Source organism: Drosophila bipectinata, chromosome XR (genome assembly GCF_030179905.1).
Source record: "Drosophila bipectinata strain 14024-0381.07 chromosome XR, DbipHiC1v2, whole genome shotgun sequence".
Lineage (NCBI taxonomy): Eukaryota > Metazoa > Arthropoda > Insecta > Diptera > Drosophilidae > Drosophila > Drosophila bipectinata.
The window spans coordinates 3103993-3131977 of record NC_091735.1 but is presented as its reverse complement, the minus strand read 5'-3'; positions in this window follow the sequence as shown (position 1 = coordinate 3131977).

Sequence of the window (27985 nt, the reverse complement as noted above, 5' to 3'; positions counted from 1 at the left end):
TATATAAAAAAAAATATGCATCGCAGTGCAATCAAAAAGATTATGCAACGCAGTGCATGGGTTAAAAAAAAAATGTTTCTCCTCAGTTGATTTCCTTTTTTTTTCCCACGTCAGCTGGTCGTCGCCGGTTTGGCTACGCTGACGTTCCCTCGGTGGCGCAGGAGGTGGCGTATTTCCGCACTCCGTTTGCTGCTACTGCTGCTGCTGTCCGGGGCCTTTTGGACTCAGGCGTTACCGGTGCTGGTCCTCGCACAGGTGTGGTTGCAGTGGGGGCTGTCCAGTGGTCCAGGGCAATCCTTCGGGCACGTCTTTTTTAGTTTTGGTAATGGCTTTGGTGGTGGAGGTTTTGTTATTATTTTTTCATTAATTTTCTTAATCAAAACTGAGTGAGTGGTGGCAATTTTTGGGCTTTTATTCTTGTTGTTTATTAATTCTTTTTTCAGAAAATCTAGTTCTGTTTGGAGTTTTTGGGCTGTAGCCCACGCGGGAGGTGGAGTGTTTACGTAGAGTAGCCACTTTAAGTGTGCTACTCTTTTTTTTTATTTTTTTCGCGACTCCTCCGCGATTGCCTATTGCTTCACTCTACTCACTCAGATTTTTTGTAGATTTGTAGGTAGTAGATATTTTTGTACTTTTTTGTGTTTTTTTTTTTGCAGATTTGCATTTTCGATTTTCCAATTATTCCAATTATTATCCTCCTGGGTCTATCCCTTTTAGTCCTGTCACGGTCGCCATGTGATAGGATAACTCCAGGGGATTGGTTTCAGTTGGATTTTTATTTGGAAGGAGCAGCAAAGGTGCCGCTCCATCATTTAGATGGAGCAGCTGAGGTGCCGCTCCAACGATCAAAATGACTCTGTTCTTTTACAATATTTCTTAAGTCTAAGTAAGGCTAAGTCTCGTAGCAGCGCTGCTCGCAGGCGGCGGCAGAGAGACGGCTATGTACTTATATATAAAGGAATATAATAATATACCTTATTATGCGCTCTCAAGTGGAGGCGCGAGGGGTATGCATATGCTGACCGTTTGTTACGATTATGCTGACACTAGCACTTTCTGTGTGCGGGCTAAGTCATAACGATCGGTTCATATTTCGGCCACTTAGGGTTTATGACCGAGACTTTGGATAATGTAAACACTGCAACAAAGTGTTACAGTGCGCACCCTTTAAGTACTCTCGGTACAGTGGGTATTCAGTATATGTGCATACTAAAATATATTAAAAATTGTGTGATTTGTAACGAAAATAAATATAACAGGCACCCAATAAAAATTCAAGTAATGGAACTTCTTCAACATTTTCCACAAGCAAAAGTAATAATGACCGATAATGAACCGAGCTTTACCTCGGCCCAATTTAAATCTTTCGCACAAAGGTGCAATTTAACTTTTTATTACGCAGACCCGAGGCACAGCACGTCAAACGGACAAATTGAAAGGGCACATTCTACATTAACAGAATTAGCTCGATGCATTTAAGAAGAATTTAATTTAACTGACTTTTCCGAAATAGTCAGAGCATTCATTCTACAATGAACAAAAAACCTTTTGACGTACTATATAATTAAATAAAGCACGATAACATTCCTCAACTTTTGAAAAATACTCAAGATAAAATGAAATAAACTTAAAACCAGATATAAAAAACAAATAGTTAAAGAAAATTTACCCAACAAAATAATAATCAACAATAGAAATATAATTATTCACAAAAATAAAATAAAAATATCATCTTTTTTTTTCTTTCCTTTCCCAGAAAATGTTTTATCAGGTGCTCATACTACACCTTATTTTATTAACAAAATCAGAAATAATTGACTATACAAGTCACGAATATCTTCTATTTAAGGACAATAAAGACGTATTGACGTACGATTCATACGCAGATTTATTCCATGTAACTAACTTAAGCTTTTATAAAGAAATAATAAATTTGGAATCAGATAATATTAAAAGGGATACTAATAAAAGGTCACAATGGGAAATTAAATGTGACTTAGAAGTAATATAACTAATTTTATCACAATTAATATCAACTAGATCAAAAAGAGGGATAAATGAGTTAGGCACCGTGTGGAAATGGTTAGCTGGAACTCCGGACCATGATGATTTTATTACAGTTCAGAATAAAATTAATGAATTAATTGAAAACAATAATAAGCAGTCTATTATCAATTCCCGATTATTCAAAGAAATAGAATCTCTTTCCGATGATTTTAAAAAAGTATTTATTGATCAAGATCTACCACTTCGAAAACATTGCTTGCGATTATTAACATTTGATCTGCAAAATTTAATTGACACAATCACTCTAGCAAAAATAGACGTTTATAATACAAAAATTTTAAACAATGCAGACATCTTGGAAATATTAAAACATGAACAAAAACCAGTAGTTATAGCTGATTTAATGGACATATCTTCTTTTAAAATCACATTGCATAAAGAACTTTTAATAATTTATATAAAATACCTAATAATAAAAAACAGATGTGAAATATATCACGCTAGAGCGATTTCCCAAAATCGATGGAAAACTAGTATTAAGCAATCAAGTCGCAAAATGCGAAAATGTTTTTTACGAAATGTCTAATTTTAAGAACGAACTTTTTAATAATTATTTCACTCTAAGTAACAAAAAAACTTGTTTTACCCGATTATTAAATGGTGAGAAATCAACCTGTAAAAAAATAAGAGAAAAAAATAGACATCATACAAGATGGTGCCATTCTTATAAATGGGAACAATATTGTTAACAACTCCCATTTAAACGGTTTGTTTTTAAAAACATTTAATGGTACAACTAAAATTAATAATATCTCATATACCAATTTGGAAAATAAAATTCTTGAATACGTAACTACGAACCACTTCTAAAATTATGAAATATCCGATTACATATTATCAAAAAACTCTGATCTTTCTTTAGATAATATAAACATTTTAAACCCTTTCGTTAAAATTAAGAATACTAAAATATCAATTACCTTTATATCTTTAGTTTTAATCGTTATATATTTGATTCTTTCACTTATTATAAAATACAAAAATGCTATATTATTTGTAACCAAAAAACATCGGCCTGAACCAGAAAAATCTATTAACCAAGAAAATTTTTTAACAGAATTAAGAGATCATTTAAACGAACTTCATATTGAATCGGGACGATCCATTTTAGAAGGGGGAGAGTTATCCAACCCGTAAATACAGGCCACTTATGGCTTTTATAAACAATATTTTCAATCTCTGCATTTATCTTTGGCTTGATCTTTGGCTCAATTATCCAACCCATAAATCCAAATTCATAAGGCCACTTATGAATTTTATAAACAATATTTTCAAACTCTGCATTTACTTTCGGATTTGTCTTTGGCTCTGAGGTCCGATCTCGGTTCCCCATAAACAAATCAAAATCAAAAGTAAACATCAGCTTCCCTCCGAAGCCCAGTCAATTACGCCTTTTGCGTTTCAAGTACCCGCCAAATTGCATCGATCAGCTTAATCGAATTTCACAATAAGATGCGAAAGTTTCATCTTAAGCCTCTAATCTAAACACAACTGATGGGCGAGGTTCTTTGGATCAGATTTAGAACTAAGAAGTCAGTCCCTTTTTGACCGAGACCGCGAACGGTTGACAAAAAATATTTAAGAGAAATCAAAAGTGTCTTGTAATAATTACGTTTAATAAATAAAGGTTTTACACCAAGTTTTATAATTAAAAAATAAAATTTACATTTTTTTAATTCACCGAACTACAAACAATTTAACTGTCGCCCAACTCGTGGGGCCGCGTCACATACAGCTCCAAAAAAATTGTTTAATGAAAAATAAGTTAAACATAAACGGAATCTGCGCGGTCAACAACTCAACATTTTTTGTGGAAAAATTAAAACATCCACAAAACGACATTACCAAGTGACAGTGATCGTTAATAACAAAGTAAATGGAAATAAATTAATGAAATAATCCATAAAGAGTGAATTAAAACAAAGGTGGACCGAAATTTTAAACCAAACAATTATGTTTACGTGAGGGGCCGGTGTGCCGCAACTTTAAGAGCGCACCCGCGCTGAAGAGCGCACCAGCACTGAAGAGCGCACCCGCGCTGAAGAGCGCATCCGCGCTCGCCCCTCTTTGCGCTCTCGCTCCTTCGCCGGCCGTCGTCGATCGTAGTTTTTCTATTACTTTTTGCACTAGTTTTTAAGCAATTAATCTCATGTAAGCAGCCGAATAAAGCTGACCGCGTTATACCATCCGAAAGACGCCCCCGACTTCTTATTTCATTCTAAACCTTTCTGGAATCTTTTTGCGGAACCACGCCCCCCTACACATTTTGGTCCTTCGAGCCGGATATTTACTGGATTTTCTTCTGCCAGCAGTTCTCGGCATTGTTCCGCCAAAAGATAAGTACATTTTTCCGTCCCCATCTCTCTGCCGGTCTTCAGCAGTGATCCGAACATTAAATTTCGTTCACACTGCTGCAAGATTGTTTTTCCCTCCGTGTCAACTCCAAGTCCGAGTTTTCCGACACAACGGCAGGTTGAGATTTTCTAATAATTATAATAATCTTAAAATTCGGCAAATTTTTCTATCCGTCTCCGTTTTGTGTGCTGCCCATATTCCTCGCCGTTTTCGGCCTCTCCGTTATCCATTCGCTTGCCAACGGTCGAGGCATATGTGCATCCGCATACATACATACGCACATACATATTTTTTTTGGTGCAATTAATCCGCGAAAAATTCGCAAGTGAACAGTGAAATTGTGTGGTGACAAAAAGAAGGCATAATTAATATTGGCCACCGGTGTGAATTAGTTCCGGAATTTCCAAATTCACCGAACAGTCCGCCGCTGTCGTAATATTTGTTTTTATCTTCCTCAATCAGTGTCATTTTTTACACCACATAACTTTTCTGTTCCCCCAATTATACAGTCCACTTATCAAAGCTCCACTGTGCCAACATATGCCCACATGCCCTTACATATATCCGTACCTGCATGCATGTCCATATATTTTCTGCCTTCAATTCCAGGAAATATATAACCGATAAAATTTAACATATACAGTCCACTTATCGAAGCTCTACTGTACCATCATATGCCCCACATGCCCTTGCCCTACTTGCATGCATGTCCATATAATTTCCAAATATTTTCTGCCTCCAATTTCAGGAAATATATAGCCGATAAAATTTACAAAATATTTTACATTTTCTAAAACCAACAATTATAAACCGCCATTTCACTACAAATCCGTGATTGTGTCGCTTAAATTCTCGACCTAGCCGTGTTGTGTTTTTCGGTTCTGTTTATTTTTCTTTGAGGTACGTACAGGGTGCCGACGGCATAACCGGCTGCATAACAAAATAGATTAAAAAATCAATTAATTATAAATTTGTGGATTTATAATTATAACTACGAAAATTTATTTAATTCTTATTGTCGAGCAAAGGGCCAGGGTTTAATTCACCTTTCCGGCCACTCAATAATTAAAATCGAAGATTTAACTATCGGAAAATTATAATTAATTAATTTAATTATCCACCTTCTGTCCGAATAGAGCCGCGGTTTTTAATTCCATCTTCCCGGCTTCGTGTTAACCTCAATTGATTAAAAATTAAGATTTTCCACTCCACCCTTCTGGCTCCATCATATTTAAATCCGACAGTTAGCCAAAAATTAATTATTTATATCTTTGTGTGTTAAATTCAAGCCAAAGTTAAGTCCACCTTCCGGCTCCGCAAATTCGAAAATAGTTAAGAATTTAATATCTCAGTATATATTAAATTCAGTACGAATCACACAAGGCGAAATATAAATACATATATAGACCGTCATCATTTTTTTCCGAACAAGCACGAATTTTCCGGTACTTTTTCCATTTTTTCGTGCCTCCAACTCTGCTTCTACTCCGCATCAGGCAACATCCGCCTACAATCCGAACAAACCTCGTCTCCTTTTGGGTTTTTTCTGGTGCCTGAAGTTTTTCTTTCCACATTCGAATTGTGCCGCACACGACTTTCCTTTCCACATCGGCGCCACTAGTTCGCACTTGCTCCTTGTAATTGCCTTTCATCCGCGATCTCACCGTTCTCATCACATTAGTGCGACCGGCCACCACTTCGTACGGGGCACCTGTTGCGCGAGTCAGTCGACAAGCGCTGATCAGCGAATTGGACTCTGAGAATGCCCACGGGAGACGACAAAAAGCCGCGTTCGATCCCAGCCATCCGTTTGGACAGATCTCAATCCGCATCTCCGCGGACGCCTCTTTTGAAGCCTAAGGCTACCAGTGCCAGTCCAAGGGCAAGGAGTGACGAATCCGTCAATACAACCCCCGGTCCTTCACAAAAGCAGACTCACTCCGTCGCAAAAATGGCTCCAAGTGCGGTCGAAGTGGCGTTGAAAAAGTTCATCGCCACAACAGATCGAATTATCCAATTTGAGGCTAACATAAGTACTCCGGGCGCCCCAGAAACGGAAATAGGCTCCCAATACATGTGCGAAGTTCATCGGGACCAAATTCAGGCACTATGGGAGAAGGTGGAGAAGAGCTATGAGAGCTGCTCCGATTTGCTAGCCGTGTCCGACGACAATGCGGCCGCCTCGACAGTGCTGGAAGCGAAGTACAGCTACTGTTACTCCGTCTATTCGAGATGTATTGCCCAGCTTCGGGAGAAAATTGCTTCCCAATCCACTCAGGCTCCCGTGAATGTCCACACGCCCGCGCCTACAGGCTGCCGGTTACCTCCGGTGGATACCGAGGTCTTCGCGGGTGATTATCTTCGGTGGCCCACCTTCAGAGACTTGTTTACGGCCATTTACATCCAAAACTCGCGGCTCACCCCGGTAGAGAAGTTGTTCCACTTATTGTCCAAGACAAGTGGTGACGCCCACGCCATTGTTTCTAAGGCTCCGCTTACCCATGAGGGCTTTGTCGCCGCATGGTAAAGCCTCACAGACCGCTTTGAGAACCGGCGGCTATTGGTCAACAGCCAGTTGAAGATCCTTTTCAACATCCAGGCTATTTCTCAAGAGTCCGGCGTCGCGCTGAAGGAGCTGCAAGCTACCATTCAGAGTTGTTTGACAGCCCTAGAAATGTCCTCCGTTAATGTTGAGGCTTGGGACTGTCTCCTTGTATTTATGATTTCGTCAAAGCTCCCCAAGGTCACACTTTCTATGTGGGAGCAATCCGTACATAATAAGGCCGAGATTCCAACATGGATGGAATTAGATAACTTCCTGACAGAGCGCCATCGCACTCTGGAGGCCATCGACGACGTCAGGCCTAGTGGCTCCGTGCAATTTCCGCCAAGGTCGGGACTTCCTACTGCCCCTGCTCGGAGGCTCACTTCATACGAGACTCGAGTGGTTCCGGGCCAAAAGGGCTGCGATCTCTGTTCGAGGGAGGACCACCCCATTCGCTTATGTCCGCGTTTCCTAGAAATGGATGTAAATGGGCGCTCTGACTACATAAGGAGGAAGCAGTTATGTTTAAACTGTTTTGCCCGAGGGCACCAGCAGCGAGACTGCACGAGCGCCCATACCTGCTCCACATGCCACAGCAGACACCACACCCTCTTGCACCGCGGCAATCCATTCGCAACCGCTCCAAGTCCGCCTACGCAGCTTACCGCTCCAAGTCCGCCTACGTCAACAAACGGCCCCGAGGATCAGTCGAATGTGCAGGTGTGTTTCGCTTCCGGGTCAGGAGCCGTCCTACTGGGCACGGCCCTTATCAACGTGTGCCATTTGGGGTGCACCGTCCAAGCACGAGCACTGATAGACTCAGGCTCCGAAGCGACGTTCATAACGGAACGACTGTTCAACCTCGTCAAGCCTCCCTTCAAGACGATTCAAGCCCAAGTTTCCGGCCTTAATCAAACCATTTCCGCGCAGTCTACTAAATTGTGCCATTTCTCTATTCGGTCGCCGTCAAGACCCGGGCTACAATTAGAGACTGCGGCTTACGTTCTTCCGCAGTTGGCAGGAAATCTGCCATCATATCCGATTTCGCGAGATCGTCTCAAGGGGCTGCCCAATATTACCCTGGCGGACCCCAACTTCTTTGAGAGCTCCCAAGTCGATGTGTTATTAGGAGCTGACATTCTTCCGTCCATTCTCCTCGGTAATTCCAAGGCTAATATCTGCGGGTCGCTTCTCGGTCAGGAGACCATTTTCGGATGGGTGCTGACAGGCCCATTATCTCCAGCCAACCCCCGCAGCGTGTCTGTTTTTTCCGCACGAGTTGCCCGCAGCCTCGGTGACTCACTGGTTCAGGGTTTCGATTCCGGATGCGAGCATAATTCTGTTACGACTCCTTCTTCGATTTACACATCGCATCACGCTGCACGGTGGCAATCAGCTGATGATCCGACTGATCCGGGTCTAATTCTAGATTCCAAGGTCATATTCAGCACGATGTCGCCACGCCCACGCAACGCCCCGTCACTGGAAAGCAGATGTACTCGAGGTACACTATCCTACCGATGCCGAGTCTGCAATGGGAGTCATCCGTTGAAGAAGTGTCGGCGCTTCCTACGCCTTAGTGCCGAGGAGCGGCTCCGAGTGGTTCTCGTGAACCGCTATTGCTCGAGCTGCCTGGCCCACGAGCACTCCGACGGATCCTGTCGGCGTGGGGACGGCTGTAAGACGTGTGGTCAGGATCACCACACGCTGCTGCACCCCGGGACCAAGGAGCACCGGTCACCGCCCACGGGAGACAGTACACCTGGTGTCTCGCTCTCTCGTCGGCCGTCATCCGCCAACTCCCGGCGCGGTTCGGGTGCTTCTCGCCTTGCGTCCGCCATTTTCCGGCACTCACAAGCCGATCCACGGCCATCGACTTCCCGGCGCTCGTCGGCAACTCCTCGGCATTCTTCCGCCACTGGCTGGCAGTCGTCAAGCGCTCCACTGCTTTCGTCCGCCACTCATCGGGTGCCGTCCACCGCTCTTCCGCCCGCGTCATCCGCGCCTAGGCAACTTTCCGCCTCTCCTCGAGGGCCCCCGCAGGACGCGCTCGCTGCGCCCACCCTATCGTCGCTGCTGAGACGGAACAGCGTCAACATCGGGACCCGGATTTTCGACACGGGGGCCTTCATCGACCATGTACGCCCTCTAGCTGCAGTGACGCATAGCTAGCGACGAGGGATATGTTGCAACCCGAGCGATTGCAAGGGGGGGAGGATGTTTACGTGAGGGGCCGGTGTGCCGCAACTTTAAGAGCGCACCCGCGCTGAAGAGCGCACCAGCACTGAAGAGCGCACCCGCGCTGAAGAGCGCATCCGCGCTCGCCCCTCTTTGCGCTCTCGCTCCTTCGCCGGCCGTCGTCGATCGTAGTTTTTCTATTACTTTTTGTACTAGTTTTTAAGCAAGCAATCTCATGTAAGCAGCCGAATAAAGCTGACCGCGTTATAGCACCGAAAAAGACGCCCCCGACTTCTTATTTCATTCTAAACCTTTCTGGAATCTTTTTGCGGAACCACGCCCCCTTACACAAATTACAAGAACACAAAAATAAAAAATACAACGCACAAAACAAAAAAAAAAAAAATCAAACAAGAACAACAAAAACAAATAAAACGGAAAATCCCTTTACGACATATTGTACATCGGCCGCTACAAAATGATTTAGGAGGAGTCATCATGAAGTGAAGGCTACATCCTTACGTGTTTGCAGCAGATATCCAACAATTGTATCGCAGTATCGACATGCACCAGGATGTTGCTCAATTTCAACGCATCTTATGGAGGAATGATCAAAAAGAAATAGCCGAGTACAGCCTAAATACTGTCACTTTTGGTACTGCATCAGCACCGCAGCCATACAACTTCCAACTTCCCTACAACTTCCCTAACCACTAGCAACTCCAGTCTTATTAAATTAAGTATATGTCGACGACGTCAAAACTGGTCACAATACTATTCATGGAGCATTAGAAATACGGGATAGAATTAGAAAAATCGGCTGGAATGAGACTCAGGATATGGGCATCAAATCATCCACAGGTCTTATCCGGAATTTCTCACTAGCACGTGGCTCAAAAGAGACATGTAGACGTAAATTTCCAGGAGACTATTAAAACTCTGGGACTTTATTGGAGCCCAAATGTCAGAAATTCCATTGCTGCTGTAATTGCTGTAATGCTGAGCACATAAATGCGGAATCTTTGTCAGCTTTAATTTCTTTTGGTTTACCCATTTCATTAAATATCCTGAGAAATCCCCTTTTTGCTTTTAACCAATCCCTACGGTTGACATTAATTGAAGCAGCATAATTTGAATAAATACCAGAGCAAGATAAGAGTTGTTTATTGTTGATCATGTAAAAATCTATAACATATTTTTCTCTGGGGTTAAAGGTTTCTGGGCTTAATTCAAATATAAGTTTTGTATCTCTGGGTTCTGTTTTAGGTTACAAATTTACTCTCAATATTTATATTTTAAATTAATCTCTGATAATCGGGAAAAAAATATTTTTCTTTAAAAAGACTTGTTTCTTTTTCTTTTCCTGTATGTAATAATTCTACGTTAGCTTTAAGGACAATTTCCTTGAATTCGGCGAATGTTTTTTTTTACTGTATTACTGTATTGTGTATGTATTACTCCTCTTGGGAGCTTAGGGCCTCTACAAGGGCTCTCCACCTAACTTTATTTTCCGCTGTTTGCTTTATTGTGTCCCAGCTGATGTTCTTCCGGGATATTTCTAGGAGTGCTGTACGGCGCCATCATCTTTGGACGACCCACTCTTCTGCTTCCTTGTGGGTTCCATTCCAGAGCCATCCTTACGATGATTCCTGGTTCCTTCCTCAGAGCGTGGCTAATCCATTTCCATTTCCGTTTCTTTATTTGTTCCTGGATTGGGACCTCTCCTGTGCAGTGCCATAAGTCCTCATTGGATATTCTATCTGGCCAGAATACCCCAAGTATTATTCTTAGGCACTTATTGATGTAAGCCTGCAACTTCATCAATATCCTTTGAGTGGTCAGCCACGTCTCCGATCCGTATAGCAGTATGGATTTTACACACGAGTTGAATATGCGCAGCTTTGTTTTTCTGTTTATCTGCTGGTTTCTCCATATTCGGTGTATCTTCCAAATGCACACCTCGCTTTGCGCAGTCGGTTCTCCACATCACTTTCCACTCCACCATTTGATGTTATGATAGTACCGAGGTAGGTGAAGCTGGCCAAGAAGTCGATGGTATTATCTCCGATTGTGATGTTGTTTGTGTTGGAGTTGTTGATCCGCATATCTTTCGTTTTTGATGCGTTAAACTTTAAGCCTACTGCGCTTGCTCGGATCTCGAGGTCCCTAGCTTTGGCTTGAATGTCTTCGAATTTGTGAGCCAAGAGACATATGTCATCCGCGTAGTCCAAGTGTTCTAGATGTCGGGTGAAGTTCCAGGTGATTCCGCGTCTGTTCATGCATACTTCTCTCATAATTTCGTCGACTACCAAGTTGAACAGAAGTGGTGATAGAGGACATCCTTGCTTGACGCCTGTGTTCGTCTGGAAGGGTGCACTAATTTTCCCGTTGTGCAGTACCGCCAGCTCAGCATCATCATACATAGCTTTCACTATGTTTATGATTTTCACTGGCACTCCCTTTCTTGCAAGTGCCCTCCATATCGCTGCTCTGTCTACCGAATCGAATGCCTTCTGGAAATCTATGAACAGGAGGTACAGCGGCGAGCGCCATTCCACAGTTTGTTCGGTTATTGCACGTAGTGTGTTTGCCTGGTCTACGCAGCTCCTGTGTGGTCTGAAACCTCCTTGTTCATCTCGTATTGTTGGCTCTATTTTTTCCTGAAGACGTTCGTTTAGTAGAGTGGCTAGTACCTTGTAACTTGTGTTCAACAGGGTAATGCCTCGCCAGTTGTTGCAGTCACTGAGGTCTCCTTTCTTCGGTAGCTTAATGATGATTCCTTTTTTCCACGATGTTGGGATCCGCTCACTTTCCCATATATTATTGAAATGTGGATGCAGTGTTTCGGCCATTAGTTGCGTGTTAATCTGGAGAAGTTCGGCCGGTATGCCGTCATCTGCAGCCGCTTTGTTGCGTTTTAATTTCCTGATTGCATCCTTTATTTCTCTAATTGATGGTGCCGTGGGTGATACTCTGAGGTTATTGCTCGGTACAATACTCCTGAAGTTATCTTGCGTGCTGCTCGGTTGTTCTATGCAGCTGATCTCCATAAAGTGCTGTCGCCATCTCTGGAGTTGTGCCTCATCATCAGTAAGGAGTCTTCCATCTGTGTCCCGCACTGGTTGGGTTCGTCTATGGCAGCTTCCGGTCAGTTGAGTAATTATCTGGTACAGTGAGCGCATGTTGTTCGTGTTGGCTGCGCTTTCTGCATTTTCAGCGAGCCTGTCCAGAAATTTCCTTTTGTCGTTTCGTGCTGATTTCTTTACCATCTTGCACAGCTCTTTGTGTTCGTCGCGAGCTCTGCAGTCATGATCTGCTTTCGACTTTAGGCTGTTCCGTTTGCTGATAAGTTCCCAAGTGTGCGCTGATATCCAATCCGTGCGCCTGCGTTGTCGGGTGCCAAGCATCTCCTCCGCGGTGCTCCTCAGTATACTGCATGTTTGTTCCCATGAGTGATTCAACGGCTGTGTTGTCATCTGTTCACGCAACGTTGTGGCCATTATGGTGGATTGGTTGGAGTCACTCAGCCGTTGTACGTTAATGGGAGGCGGTCTTCTTGTGGTCCTGTTGACAGTGTTGCTACTTCGTCTGAGCTTGATTAAAAGTTCTCCGATTATGTTTGGACATCTGTTAATATTGTACTGCTTTTCATAAGTTTGGTTAAGTTATTTGGGCTGATAATCTCTGTATAAGCGTTTTGAAATATAGTCGGTTTGACGATTTATTAGAGACTAAAAAATGCTGCACGCAGACAGAACCAGAACTTAAAGAAGAATGAAAATTCGTTACTCGTTACTTTAGTGTGTAACATAAGAGGAATAAGATATACAGTGGTGCATACGAAAATATTTTCAACACTCCTTCTCACCGCGGTATATCTAATTCAAAAGATTCTTTTTTTTAGTTTAACCCTAGTGAAGTAATACATTTTGTGTGCTTAACTTTACATAGAGCTTTAGTTAGAACATCTGAAATCATATTTTCGGTTGGAACATATTCAATATCAATAACTTTCTTCTTATATAAATCTCTTATGAAATGATACTTGATATCTATATGTTTACTTCTAGCATGAAAACTCGAATTCTTCGCTAAACATTGGGCGCTCTGGTTGTCACTCTATATCATCAATGTTGGCGCCGTCTCGAAACTCATCTCAGATACCAGCTTCAGCACGTAAGCAGCCTCCTTAGCTTCTGTTGAAAGCGCCACATACTCAGCCTCCGTGCTACTGAGTGCTATGATGCTCTGCTTTTTCGACTCCCACGAAAACGCTGCTCCAGCCAGAAAGAACGCCCAACCACTGAACGATTTGCGGTCAGTACAGTCACCTGCCCAGTCTGCATCCACAAAGCAGTGAACAGGCACACCAGTTCGAACAAAGTGCAGCTTCAAGCTCAAAGTTCCTTTTAGGTAACGAAGGACGCGTTTAGCGGCCACCTCATGTTCCTTATGGGGGTCACTGCACCTCTAAGCCAACTTTGCCACACAATGAACAATGCCTCGTAGTCATTGCTAGGTACAGCAGTGATCCAATAAGCGATTAATACTGCTTCTGGTTGGCTCGTGGACAGTCTTCCAAAACACATAGGTTCTGATAACCAACCTCCAAAGGCGTTGCATTCGGCTTACAGTCTTCCATGCCATAATCTCGTAACAGCCCGCCGATATACTGCTTGTGGCCAATTGCCACACTGCCCGTCTCTCCATCCCGCTCGATCTCCATGCCTAAAAAATGATTCAGCTCTCCGCCATCTATTACTTCAAATTCCCGTGCGATTTGAAGTTTTATGTCGACAAGGTCTTCTTTTCTGGAACAAGCAATAATAAGATCATCGACATATACAAGAATTAAGTTACATTTTTCGCCGTTGTTCTTGGTGTAAATGCATGGCTCACTGGGACATTGTACAAAACCAGTACGCTGAAGAGTACAGTCCAATTTCTGGTTCCATTCACGCCCACTCTGCTTCAACACCCTCTTTGGATACGCTGTGTCCACGAACCCTTCCGGTTGCCACATGTAGACTACATCTTGTAGGTCGCTATTTAGATACGCAGCTGAGACGTCCATTTGATGCATAAACATTTTGTTCTCGAAAGCCAGTGCAATCACCAATCGGATAGAAGAATACCGAGCCACTAGGGAAAATGTTTCTGTGTAGTTTATGCCGTACTCCTTTCCACAACCTTTTGCAACTAAGCGAGCCTTGAACCGTTCCACGTTGCCGTACTGGTCTCCTTTAACCGCAAACACCCATTTGCATCCAATAGTTCTCTCGCCAGGAGGAAGATTAACAAGACTCCATGTATTGGTGGACTGTAGTTGAGAATACTCCTTCTGCATCGCAACCTTCCATTCTTCAGTCTGTGTCGAGCTCAAAGCCTCTTTGACTCCACTCGGTACTTGGACGTCGGCAACTGCAATAGCGTTAAGCATATTGTACTCCTTACGTGGTCGTCCTGGCCTTCCAGTACGAATTATCTTAGGCCTACCTGGGCCTCGCTGAACTCGTTCCATGCTATCAACCAACTCGTCTTCACCATCTTCGGCTCCCGACTGTCCGTCCCTTGCATGATCTCCGTCATGATCTCCTCACCAAAAACGATTCCGTTTTCTGCCAATTCTACGGTCGATATATCCTCGGTTTTTGTTATATCGTGCTCAAGGAACACCACATCTCTGGCTTCCTTGATAGTTTGCGTATCAGGATTAAAGAGTCTATACGCTTTGGCAGTTTCTGAATATCCAACCAGGATATGCTCTATTCCTTTCTGAGAACATTTTCTTTTCATTGTCTTGTCTAGCACAATTGCCTTTGTACCAAACACCTTAAGATGGGATACGCTGGCCTTTTTCCCAAACCGTGCTTTGTATGGAGTCATGTCTGGCAATGTAGACGTTTCTGATCGGTTCCTCAAACACATCGCAGTCATTATCGCTTCCCCCCACAGGTACTCGTTCGCATTAGCGTGAACCATCATGCTCCTTGCCATTTTCACTAGCGTCCGATTGGCACGCTCAGCCACGCCGTTTTGCTGTGGAGTATGGGGAACGGTGAGCTGCCTCACCGTTGCTTACCAGGAAGTTTTCGAATGCGCCATTAATGTACTCTCTACCATAATCGCTCCGTATAGCTTTAGTCTGCTGCCCAGTTTGCTTCTCAGCCAACAACATAAATTCTTTGAATTTCTCAAAAACTTGGTCTTTTGTTTTAAGCATATACACCGATACATAACGCGTCTTGTTGTCTATGAATGTAGCAAAATAACGCGCTCCACCTTTGGAAACTGTACTCATAGGACCTCACACGTCCGTATGGATCAGCCCCAACACTTTGTTCGAACGATTTTCCGCCACTTTTGGAAATTGTTTCACGCATATCTTGCTTTTTGCGCAAGTCTCGCAAACAAAGTCATTCGTGCTACCGGTTACTCCGCGTAGACCATACACCAGTTCTTTTTGAATCATGGATTTTAAACTTTCGAAATTTAAATGTCCGAATCTATTGTGCCACGTTATTACTTGATTTGTTTTCTCTTTTGCAGCAAAAGCCGTTTTGTTCTTATTTTCGAAAATGAACAAGTCATTCTGTTTGTTCGCTTTTAATACCGTTTCGCCGGTCTTATTCTTGACACTAGCACTATTTTTCGAAAAACTTATTTTGAACCCGTTATTAGTTGCTCTCGACACTGAAATAAAATTACACTGAAGGCTTGTACGAACAATACATCAACCAATTCAATAATGTTTTCTTGCCAAAACAGTTTTACTGTTCCCTTGCCTTCAGCCTCAATGTAATTTTCCTTAACCAGCATTATTTTTTCCTTATGCTCACGAATTGAAACAAATAACTATTTGTTTGCACATAAATGGGCTGTTAGCCCACTGTCAATGCACCAGATATTCTTCGTTAGTCCACTTTGGCTCGCTGCGGCAGCGAAAACCGAGAACGACTTTTTGTTCTCCTCGCGTTTGCTCACACTATTGTTATCCTTTTCTGATCTTGCGTTTTTCTGTTTTGAGTAGCACTTTGCCGAAACATGTCCGTAACGACCACAGTTCCAACATTCCAAATTTTTCATGTCTTTCTTATGCTTGGGCTTTTTCTTTTCGGCACGCGACGAGTACATTTTCTGTTCCGCTTTATTTTCCATTTTGTCTCCCACTTTTCGTCGTTCTCCCTCTTCCAGCAACTTAATTTTTAGAGAAATCAAGGAAGGCAAAGAATCACGCGTCTCCATAGCAATTACAAAATTTTCGTACGAATCAGATAGGCTGGACAACAAAATTATTACAAGCATTTTTTCTGGGACTGGTTGATCGATCTCTTGTAATTTCTCGATGACGTCATTGAAATTACTCAAATGCACTGTGACACTGTCTGACTCTGACATCTTCATATACAGCAACAGTTTAAACAACTGTATTTTACGCGCTGGTCCACTAGGCATGTGAACACTAGCCAGCTTTTTCCAAGCTTTCATCGATGATTTGCAGTGTTTAACATAGTTAATCTGGGACGGCTTTATACACAACAAAATACTCGCGAGGGCCTTTTCATCCTTGATATCAAAGTTTGCCTGCTCTGCAACCGTTCCCCTCTGTTTTTAATTTCACGACCACACACAATTGACCAAAGTTCTGAGTGTACCAGCAGACTTTTCATTTGCACTGCCCACGAACTATAATTGTCACTACCAAGTTTTTCTATTGAGTATTGCGAACTCATCTTGTTCATTAAACACCACCGAATCTCTAATTATCGTATAATCTTTTCGGCTACTACGCAGTAGTTTTCTTGCTGGCCTGGGCCCATAACCTATTCGGTTTGACGATTTATTAGAGACTAAAAAATGCTGCACGCAGACAGGACCAGAACTTAAAGAAAAATGATAATTCGTTACTCGTTACTTTAGTGTATAACATAAGAGGAATAAGATATACAGTGGTGAATATGCAAATATTTTCAACAAAATATTATGAAGTCCATTTCACAAGGAAAATAGATAACACTTTTTTTGGAGCATAAATATTCTTTTATTAATTCTTTTGCATATTCATGGGTCATTTCATTATTTTAAGACATTATTTTAAGGTTGGTTTTATGAAAGTATTGAGTCAATTTAACTTCATTTGAATTTCTTCTATGAAATTCAATTTGTCTATTGTAATAGATTAAAGGTCTTTCCGTTACTTCTATATAATTCCGATTATCTTCTTGTGCACTATGTACTGTTGCTATTGTGGGGAATGATTTGGTACTATCGGGCGATTCTCCTAAAAAGTTTTCTTCTAGCTTCACTCTAGACAGAGCTAGACTAGACATCAGCTACCTGGTTTTCCTTTCCCGGCAAATATTTAATAGTAAAGTCAAACTCGTTTAGTTTTATCTCTGTAATTTCATATTCGGTTCTTTTATATTATGAAGCCAAACTAATGGTCTATGATTGCGAAGAATTTCAAACTTTCTACCAGAGAGATAAGACCTAAAATAGTTAGTGGCCCAGAAGCTCTTTTCTATTGCTGAATAATTCATTTTATATCCATTAAGAGTTCCGCTAGCAAAGCAAATAGGTTTATGATTTTGTGATAATACTGCGCCTATGGCGACATTACTAGCATCTGTTATTAAAGAAAATAATTTTTCAAGTCAGGGTAAATTAAAATTGGGTCTGACGAAATGAGAAGTTTTAATTTCTCAAATGCTTCTAAATAATATTTTTTTACATTTATAGTAGAACCTTTCTTTAACTTTAAAGTCATAGGCTTTGCAATTTTGGCAAAATCAGGTTTGAATTTTCTATAAAATCCACAGACACCTAAAAATGATTTTATCTCTTTTTGGTTTTTTGTATTGCCTCAATTTTATTTTTTTAGTTTAACCCTAGTGAAGTAATACATTTTGTGTGCTTAACTTTACATAGAGCTTTAGTTAGAACATCTGAAATCATATTTTCGGTTGGAACATATTCAATATCAATAACTTTCTTCTTATATAAATCTCTTATGAAATGATACTTGATATCTATATGTTTACTTCTAGCATGAAAACTCGAATTCTTCGCCAAACATTGGGCGCTCTGGTTGTCACTCTATATCATCAATGTTGGCGCCGTCTCGAAACTCATCTCAGATACCAGCTTCAGCACGTATGCAGCCTCCTTAGCTTCTGTTGAAAGCGCCACATACTCAGCCTCCGTGCTACTGAGTGCTATGATGCTCTGCTTTTTCGACTCCCACGAAAACGCTGCTCCAGCCAGAAAGAACGCCCAACCACTGAACGATTTGCGGTCAGTACAGTCACCTGCCCAGTCTGCATCCACAAAGCAGTGAACAGGCACACCAGTTCGAACAAAGTGCAGCTTCAAGCTCAAAGTTCCTTTTAGGTAACGAAGGACGCGTTTAGCGGCCACCTCATGTTCCTTATGGGGGTCACTGCACCTCTAAGCCAACTTTGCCACACAATGAACAATGCCTCGTAGTCATTGCTAGGTACAGCAGTGATCCAATAAGCGATTAATACTGCTTCTGGTTGGCTCGTGGACAGTCTTCCAAAACACATAGGTTCTGATAACCAACCTCCAAAGGCGTTGCATTCGGCTTACAGTCTTCCATGCCATAATCTCGTAACAGCCCGCCGATATACTGCTTGTGGCCAATTGCCACACTGCCCGTCTCTCCATCCCGCTCGATCTCCATGCCTAAAAAATGATTCAGCTCTCCGCCATCTATTACTTCAAATTCCCGTGCGATTTGAAGTTTTATGTCGACAAGGTCTTCTTTTCTGGAACAAGCAATAATAAGATCATCGACATATACAAGAATTAAGTTACATTTTTCGCCGTTGTTCTTGGTGTAAATGCATGGCTCACTGGGACATTGTACAAAACCAGTACGCTGAAGAGTACAGTCCAATTTCTGGTTCCATTCACGCCCACTCTGCTTCAACACCCTCTTTGGATACGCTGTGTCCACGAACCCTTCCGGTTGCCACATGTAGACTACATCTTGTAGGTCGCTATTTAGATACGCAGCTGAGACGTCCATTTGATGCATAAACATTTTGTTCTCGAAAGCCAGTGCAATCACCAATCGGATAGAAGAATACCGAGCCACTAGGGAAAATGTTTCTGTGTAGTTTATGCCGTACTCCTTTCCACAACCTTTTGCAACTAAGCGAGCCTTGAACCGTTCCACGTTGCCGTACTGGTCTCCTTTAACCGCAAACACCCATTTGCATCCAATAGTTCTCTCGCCAGGAGGAAGATTAACAAGACTCCATGTATTGGTGGACTGTAGTTGAGAATACTCCTTCTGCATCGCAACCTTCCATTCTTCAGTCTGTGTCGAGCTCAAAGCCTCTTTGACTCCACTCGGTACTTGGACGTCGGCAACTGCAATAGCGTTAAGCATATTGTACTCCTTACGTGGTCGTCCTGGCCTTCCAGTACGAATTATCTTAGGCCTACCTGGGCCTCGCTGAACTCGTTCCATGCTATCAACCAACTCGTCTTCACCATCTTCGGCTCCCGACTGTCCGTCCCTTGCATGATCTCCGTCATGATCTCCTCACCAAAAACGATTCCGTTTTCTGCCAATTCTACGGTCGATATATCCTCGGTTTTTGTTATATCGTGCTCAAGGAACACCACATCTCTGGCTTCCTTGATAGTTTGCGTATCAGGATTAAAGAGTCTATACGCTTTGGCAGTTTCTGAATATCCAACCAGGATATGCTCTATTCCTTTCTGAGAACATTTTCTTTTCATTGTCTTGTCTAGCACAATTGCCTTTGTACCAAACACCTTAAGATGGGATACGCTGGCCTTTTTCCCAAACCGTGCTTTGTATGGAGTCATGTCTGGCAATGTAGACGTTTCTGATCGGTTCCTCAAACACATCGCAGTCATTATCGCTTCCCCCCACAGGTACTTGTTCGCATTAGCGTGAACCATCATGCTCCTTGCCATTTTCACTAGCGTCCGATTGGCACGCTCAGCCACGCCGTTTTGCTGTGGAGTATGGGGAACGGTGAGCTGCCTCACCGTTGCTTACCAGGAAGTTTTCGAATGCGCCATTAATGTACTCTCTACCATAATCGCTCCGTATAGCTTTAGTCTGCTGCCCAGTTTGCTTCTCAGCCAACAACATAAATTCTTTGAATTTCTCAAAAACTTGGTCTTTTGTTTTAAGCATATACACCGATACATAACGCGTCTTGTTGTCTATGAATGTAGCAAAATAACGCGCTCCACCTTTGGAAACTGTACTCATAGGACCTCACACGTCCGTATGGATCAGCCCCAACACTTTGTTCGAACGATTTTCCGCCACTTTTGGAAATTGTTTCACGCATATCTTGCTTTTTGCGCAAGTCTCGCAAACAAAGTCATTCGTGCTACCGGTTACTCCGCGTAGACCATACACCAGTTCTTTTTGAATCATGGATTTTAAACTTTCGAAATTTAAATGTCCGAATCTATTGTGCCACGTTATTACTTGATTTGTTTTCTCTTTTGCAGCAAAAGCCGTTTTGTTCTTATTTTCGAAAATGAACAAGTCATTCTGTTTGTTCGCTTTTAATACCGTTTCGCCGGTCTTATTCTTGACACTAGCACTATTTTTCGAAAAACTTATTTTGAACCCGTTATTAGTTGCTCTCGACACTGAAATAAAATTACACTGAAGGCTTGTACGAACAATACATCAACCAATTCAATAATGTTTTCTTGCCAAAACAGTTTTACTGTTCCCTTGCCTTCAGCCTCAATGTAATTTTCCTTAACCAGCATTATTTTTTCCTTATGCTCACGAATTGAAACAAATAACTATTTGTTTGCACATAAATGGGCTGTTAGCCCACTGTCAATGCACCAGATATTCTTCGTTAGTCCACTTTGGCTCGCTGCGGCAGCGAAAACCGAGAACGACTTTTTGTTCTCCTCGCGTTTGCTCACACTATTGTTATCCTTTTCTGATCTTGCGTTTTTCTGTTTTGAGTAGCACTTTGCCGAAACATGTCCGTAACGACCACAGTTCCAACATTCCAAATTTTTCATGTCTTTCTTATGCTTGGGCTTTTTCTTTTCGGCACGCGACGAGTACATTTTCTGTTCCGCTTTATTTTCCATTTTGTCTCCCACTTTTCGTCGTTCTCCCTCTTCCAGCAACTTAATTTTTAGAGAAATCAAGGAAGGCAAAGAATCACGCGTCTCCATAGCAATTACAAAATTTTCGTACGAATCAGATAGGCTGGACAACAAAATTATTACAAGCATTTTTTCTGGGACTGGTTGATCGATCTCTTGTAATTTCTCGATGACGTCATTGAAATTACTCAAATGCACTGTGACACTGTCTGACTCTGACATCTTCATATACAGCAACAGTTTAAACAACTGTATTTTACGCGCTGGTCCACTAGGCATATGAACACTAGCCAGCTTTTTCCAAGCTTTCATCGATGATTTGCAGTGTTTAACATAGTTAATCTGGGACGGCTTTATACACAACAAAATACTCGCGAGGGCCTTTTCATCCTTGATATCAAAGTTTGCCTGCTCTGCAACCGTTCCCCTCTGTTTTTAATTTCACGACCACACACAATTGACCAAAGTTCTGAGTGTACCAGCAGACTTTTCATTTGCACTGCCCACGAACTATAATTGTCACTACCAAGTTTTTCTATTGAGTATTGCGAACTCATCTTGTTCATTAAACACCACCGAATCTCTAATTATCGTATAATCTTTTCGGCTACTACGCAGTAGTTTTCTTGCTGGCCTGGGCCCATAACCTATTCGGTTTGACGATTTATTAGAGACTAAAAAATGCTGCACGCAGACAGGACCAGAACTTAAAGAAAAATGATAATTCGTTACTCGTTACTTTAGTGTATAACATAAGAGGAATAAGATATACAGTGGTGAATATGCAAAAATTTTCAACAAAATATTATGAAGTCCATTTCACAAGGAAAATAGATAACACTTTTTTTGGAGCATAAATATTCTTTTATTAATTCTTTTGCATATTCATGGGTCATTTCATTATTTTAAGACATTATTTTAAGGTTGGTTTTATGAAAGTATTGAGTCAATTTAACTTCATTTGAATTTCTTCTATGAAATTCAATTTGTCTATTGTAATAGATTAAAGGTCTTTCCGTTACTTCTATATAATTCCGATTATCTTCTTGTGCACTATGTACTGTTGCTATTGTGGGGAATGATTTGGTACTATCGGGCGATTCTCCTAAAAAGTTTTCTTCTAGCTTCACTCTAGACAGAGCTAGACTAGACATCAGCTACCTGGTTTTCCTTTCCCGGCAAATATTTAATAGTAAAGTCAAACTCGTTTAGTTTTATCTCTGTAATTTCATATTCGGTTCTTTTATATTATGAAGCCAAACTAATGGTCTATGATTGCGAAGAATTTCAAACTTTCTACCAGAGAGATAAGACCTAAAATAGTTAGTGGCCCAGAAGCTCTTTTCTATTGCTGAATAATTTTATATCCATTAAGAGTTCCGCTAGCAAAGCAAATAGGTTTATGATTTTGTGATAATACTGCGCCTATGGCGACATTACTAGCATCTGTTATTAAAGAAAATAATTTTTCAAGTCAGGGTAAATTAAAATTGGGTCTGACGAAATGAGAAGTTTTAATTTCTCAAATGCTTCTAAATAATATTTTTTTACATTTATAGTAGAACCTTTCTTTAACTTTAAAGTCATAGGCTTTGCAATTTTGGCAAAATCAGGTTTGAATTTTCTATACAATCCACAGACACCTAAAAATGATTTTATCTCTTTTTGGTTTTTTGTATTGCCTCAATTTTATTTTGTGTTTGGATTTATTCCTTTTGTTGTTATTACATTTTCAAGGAATTTGGTTTCCTTTTTCATAAACTCACATTTGTCAAGTTGAAGTTTAAGATTAGCTTCTCGAAGTTTTGAAAACAATTTTTTAGAGACAATATGTGTTCCTCTAATGAAGTAGAAAATACAATTATTATAAAATACAATTACAATTATTTATAAAATAAGGCAATGATGATATATTAAATCTTCTAATAAATTGTTCATGCAACGTTGGAAAGTTTCAGGCGAATTTTTCAGACCAAATGACAATATGAAATTCGTAATGTCTATTTTTGGTTGAAAAAGCTGTTTTTGAGATCGTATTTTCATCCATTTAAATTTGATGAAATCCCTTGGCAAGGTCAATTATTGTAAAATATTGACACTTTCCAAATTAATCAAGTATTTCATCTATAACTGGTATCGGATATTTATCATCAACAGTTATTTCATTTAGGCTTCGATGCATCCTCTTTCTTTAGGAGTATCCTTACTGGTGAACAATAAAGGGATTTCGACTTACGTATTATTCCCTGATTTATCATTTCTTTAATTTGGACTTCGACTTCTTGATCATGAGCTTGGGGGTATTTATAAGGTTTTTTGTAAATAGGATCTGCATGTTTGGTTTGGATTAAATGTTTTATAGCACGGGTAAAGGTAAAATTTTCACCTTCCCTGTACTGGATATCACTAAATTCAAAAAAAATGTTATTTAATTTAGTTCGTTCTTCTTTATTAAGATGATTTATTCGAAATTTATTATTTTCTTCCAAGTCATTATTAATTGAAAAATTAAAAGATATATCCTCAGATGAAGGTGGACTGAGATAATCTTCCAATGTTTCCATTTCGGAATTCCTGAAATCTTCGTGGTTATATATCATGGAAAAAACAAATCCGCTCAAAGTGACGGTTTCCTGTTTATAATTAATTATTGCTTCACATGCTTCTAAATACTCTCTTCCTATCAATATGTCATATTTTCGGAAAAAATTGTGAGCCCAAAATGGTTGATCGATCGGACAAAGTTTATATGATTTGAAATTTACGGACCTTTTTTAATTTAATTACATCATTAATTGTACATTTCTAACATTTTTAATGTTTGTGAGAAATATAAATAATTTTCTTTTATTAGGTTGATTGAACTTCCTGTACCTACTACACATTTAAACGGGCGACTGTAAATAGTTAGTTTGATATAAGGATTTCTATTTTTTCGATTGGATCTGAGGCTATTTGGTAAAAATTTTCGATTTCCATTTAAGGTTGAACGCTTGAATATTCACGCTATCTTTTCACAGGTCTGTCAGAATTAGAAGCTTGTAAGGAATATTTTGGCTGCTGATGCAATTTCTGTCGAAATTGTTGTTGATTAAAATCATTTGATTGTCTATAAATACTTTGCTGATTATAACTTTGTTGATTTTTATTATTATAATAAGCCTTTTTTCCTTGGAAATTTTTTTTTTTTTTTTTTAATTATCTTTGATTATCTTCTTTTTTTTTTTTTTGATTATCTTCTCTTGTCTCACTTTACCGTATCCGGACGTGTTTCTTCGATCGCTCTCGCCAGATTGATTTTATCTTCGATCTTAGAATTAAAGTTTTCTCCTTTCGCGACAAGTGGAAATATAATGATTAATTCTAAAAATATATTTGGCTTAATAAGTTCATTGAACTATTTATTCCCTATATATAAATTTAATCGTCTATAGTTATTTCTGTTGCGCTCTAACTTCATTCTCCAACATAAAGTCTCTCCGAGCTGCACTCTCTGGACGTAACCCGTTACATCGTAGTAACTGTGGAGTTTGTTGTACGGCATGACGCCTAGCCTTTGTTGCACATTTCTTTTGTAACGACGTCTTTTACATCTGCTTTGATCGACTACTCTCGGTTACAGAGTGCATATTTAAATTCTGTATACTCTGCTACAGTGGTTTGCAATCCATCAACAATGAGTCTAATTTGCACAGCCAAAAAATTTGAATTTGTTGGATCCATCACGGGTTACTCATATCTGTCTTGCTGGCTTTGCAACAACTGCTCACATATTAAATGTACTGGAGGTGGACACAATGGACGAAGAAGTGATTTTATCAAAAAGAAGATGTGGTTTTGCATCGCTTGCAGAGAAATCGAGTCAGAGATGCGGACTTTTATGAAACAGACTATAAATGGTTTCCGTGATGTTTGCAAGCAATTCTCGGCCCTTAATGAGCAATTCCTTGCACTTAAAACCCAATTCCTTGGTCAGAAGTGGTTTAGCGAATCTCCAAGAAGAAAAATTCCGAACACCAACCTGCTGACTGCCAATTTATTGGGTTATTTATTACCCCTACATCCCATGCTGTACAAGTCGATGCATTTTCAACACCAAATATTTTTCCGTCGCCTACTTGTCTACCTACTGAAGCTCTTCTTGTACCAAGAGACATGATTAGCCTTCCAGCAGGGAGTACAAACCTTGAGCCTTAAATCATCTTGGAGCCTCCATCGTTGGACAACCTATATTCTGCTCCTGCTGTGCTGTCTCCAAGGCCTCTGACTGGTGTGGCGCCTGAGGTTAGATCTTCTGGAATTACGCGGAGGGCGGTTGCTCCCCGTAAGGCCATATTCGTTTCTCGCCTTATGCCGGACGCTGCCGGACGCTTTAGCCTTATGCTAAAAGACGCTCAGAATCCTAGCCCTGCAGAAACCTCTTCAAAAAACTAAATAGCAAAATATATTCCTGTTGCTATCAAAACGTTTGAAGTATTCTGGGTAAATTGAGCAAATTTTTTACAAAGAGTGCTTCTTTTGATTTTTATGCTACCGCGCTTACTGAAACTTGGCTTAATTCCTCGGCTCTGATTATGAAATTTTTGTTCCTAAGTTCACTGTGTTAAGATTGGATTCGTAATCGAACTACCGAACTGAGCGGACGTGCTTTGTCCGAGCTCCGGGAAAACTTCACTTCGCTTATATTTTCGCCAATATAAGCGAAAAGACACTGAAATACAATTTATTGAAAGCGACAGACAAGCTTTTTTTTATAACAGTTGTAATGTGCTAAACCAAAACTAGTGCATTGTTGAAAAAAAAAAATACGTACCACGCAATGAGCTCATTGAGCAACGACCAAAAGAACGAGCGTAGAAGTTCAGTGAACCAAAGAAACGGCTTCTACTCTTACTTTTCAACCCGCGATACCGAAGTGGAAAAATCGGCGCTTAAAAGCAACCCGGCTTTACTGACCGCTGAAACCCAAAGGGCACGGTCTTGCTCACCCGCTCTGCTCACTCCGACTCCCGCGTCATGGAGTTCGCAGTGTAAAACCCCCCCTCCAATATCGGAAACAAATTTCGCACCAACAACAAGCAGCGCTACAACTTCTGCAACAACAGCGAAAACCCCTGCAACTCAAAGTACCACGACGTCAACGACTACAGCGAGTACAAAAACAACAACCTCGGAAAGTGCCAAAGCGGCAACGGCCACACAGACTGGAATGGATCGCTACATCCAAATTAAGCGCAAGCTTAGCCCGCAGAGTAATCCGGCAGGCAACAAAACAAAAATTAACCGTGTCCTGAATAACGATAATGAACCAGACAGATCCACTACTAACAGATTTGCCCTACTGGCGGAGGCTGAGGAAAACCAACCAGCCCAAGACACCGCAAAAAAACCCAAGCCCCCTCCAATCTATATTAGGGAAAAAAGCTCGAGTGCCCTGGTCAACAAAATTGCGTCGTTGATCGGGAACGGTGAAAACTTTCATGTTGTTCCGCTTATCAAAGGGAACATCCATGAAACAAAGGTGCAAACCAAGACTGAAGAGCACTTCCGAATAGTGTCAAAATATCTGGACACTGTACAGAAAAACTATTACACGTACCAGCTGAAAAGCAGTAAGGGCCTACAAGTGGTAGTAAAGGGAATAGAACCTGATGTTACCGCCGAGGAAATAAAAACCGCCCTTAAAGAAAAGGGCTTCGCCGCCAAGAATGTTATTAACATTCTAAATAAAGATAAAAAGCCACAACCCCTCTTCAAGGTCGAGCTCGAGCCTGAAAGCAGGTCGCTGAAGAAGAACGAAGTCCACCCAATCTACAACCTGCAATATCTTTTGCATCGGAAAATCACTGTTGAAGAACCACATAAACGTAACGGTCCAGTGCAATGCACTAATTGTCAAGAGTATGGACACACAAGGTCTTACTGCACACTTCGGGCTGTCTGTGTAGTCTGCGGGGACGCCCACAAGTCCGCTTGCTGCACTACAAACAAGGACAGTACCGTGAAGAAATGTGGAAACTGCGGAGGCAGCCATACGGCAAACTATAGAGGATGTATTGTGTATAAGGAGTTAAAGAGTCGCATGCGTCAAGCGACCGCAACGCGCAACCAAAATCCACAGAATGCGTACGTTTCGTCAAAAACCACGCCAGACGTCTTCTTCGCCAAAGCTGCGAGATCCTCATTCGGTCCACTAAACACCACCAACGGCTTCTCCTATGCCGATGCTCTACGATCTGGAAGGGAAATTCCAATTCAGCCTAACTCTCAAAGCGCTCAACAGGCCCCAGAACAGCCACACAGCAAAACGGAAACTATGATGCTTACCCTCCAACAAAGTATGATGGAGCTTATGTCATTCATGAAAACGACCATGCAAACGCTTGTTCAAAACCAGAACATGGTGATACAGCTGCTCGTAGCACAACAGTCCAAATAATCTATGCAGGCGCTACGAATATCAATGTGGAACGCCAATGGTGTCTCACGGCATAAACTAGAATTGTCACAATTCTTGACCGAAAACCATATTGACGTTATGCTACTGGTGGAAACGCATCTTACAAGCAAATACAACTTTCATATAAGAGGCTACACAATCTACCGCACAGATCATCCAGATGGGAAAGCCCACGGCGGAACTGGAGTTCTAATCAGAGAACGAATTAAACACCATTTTCACAAAAG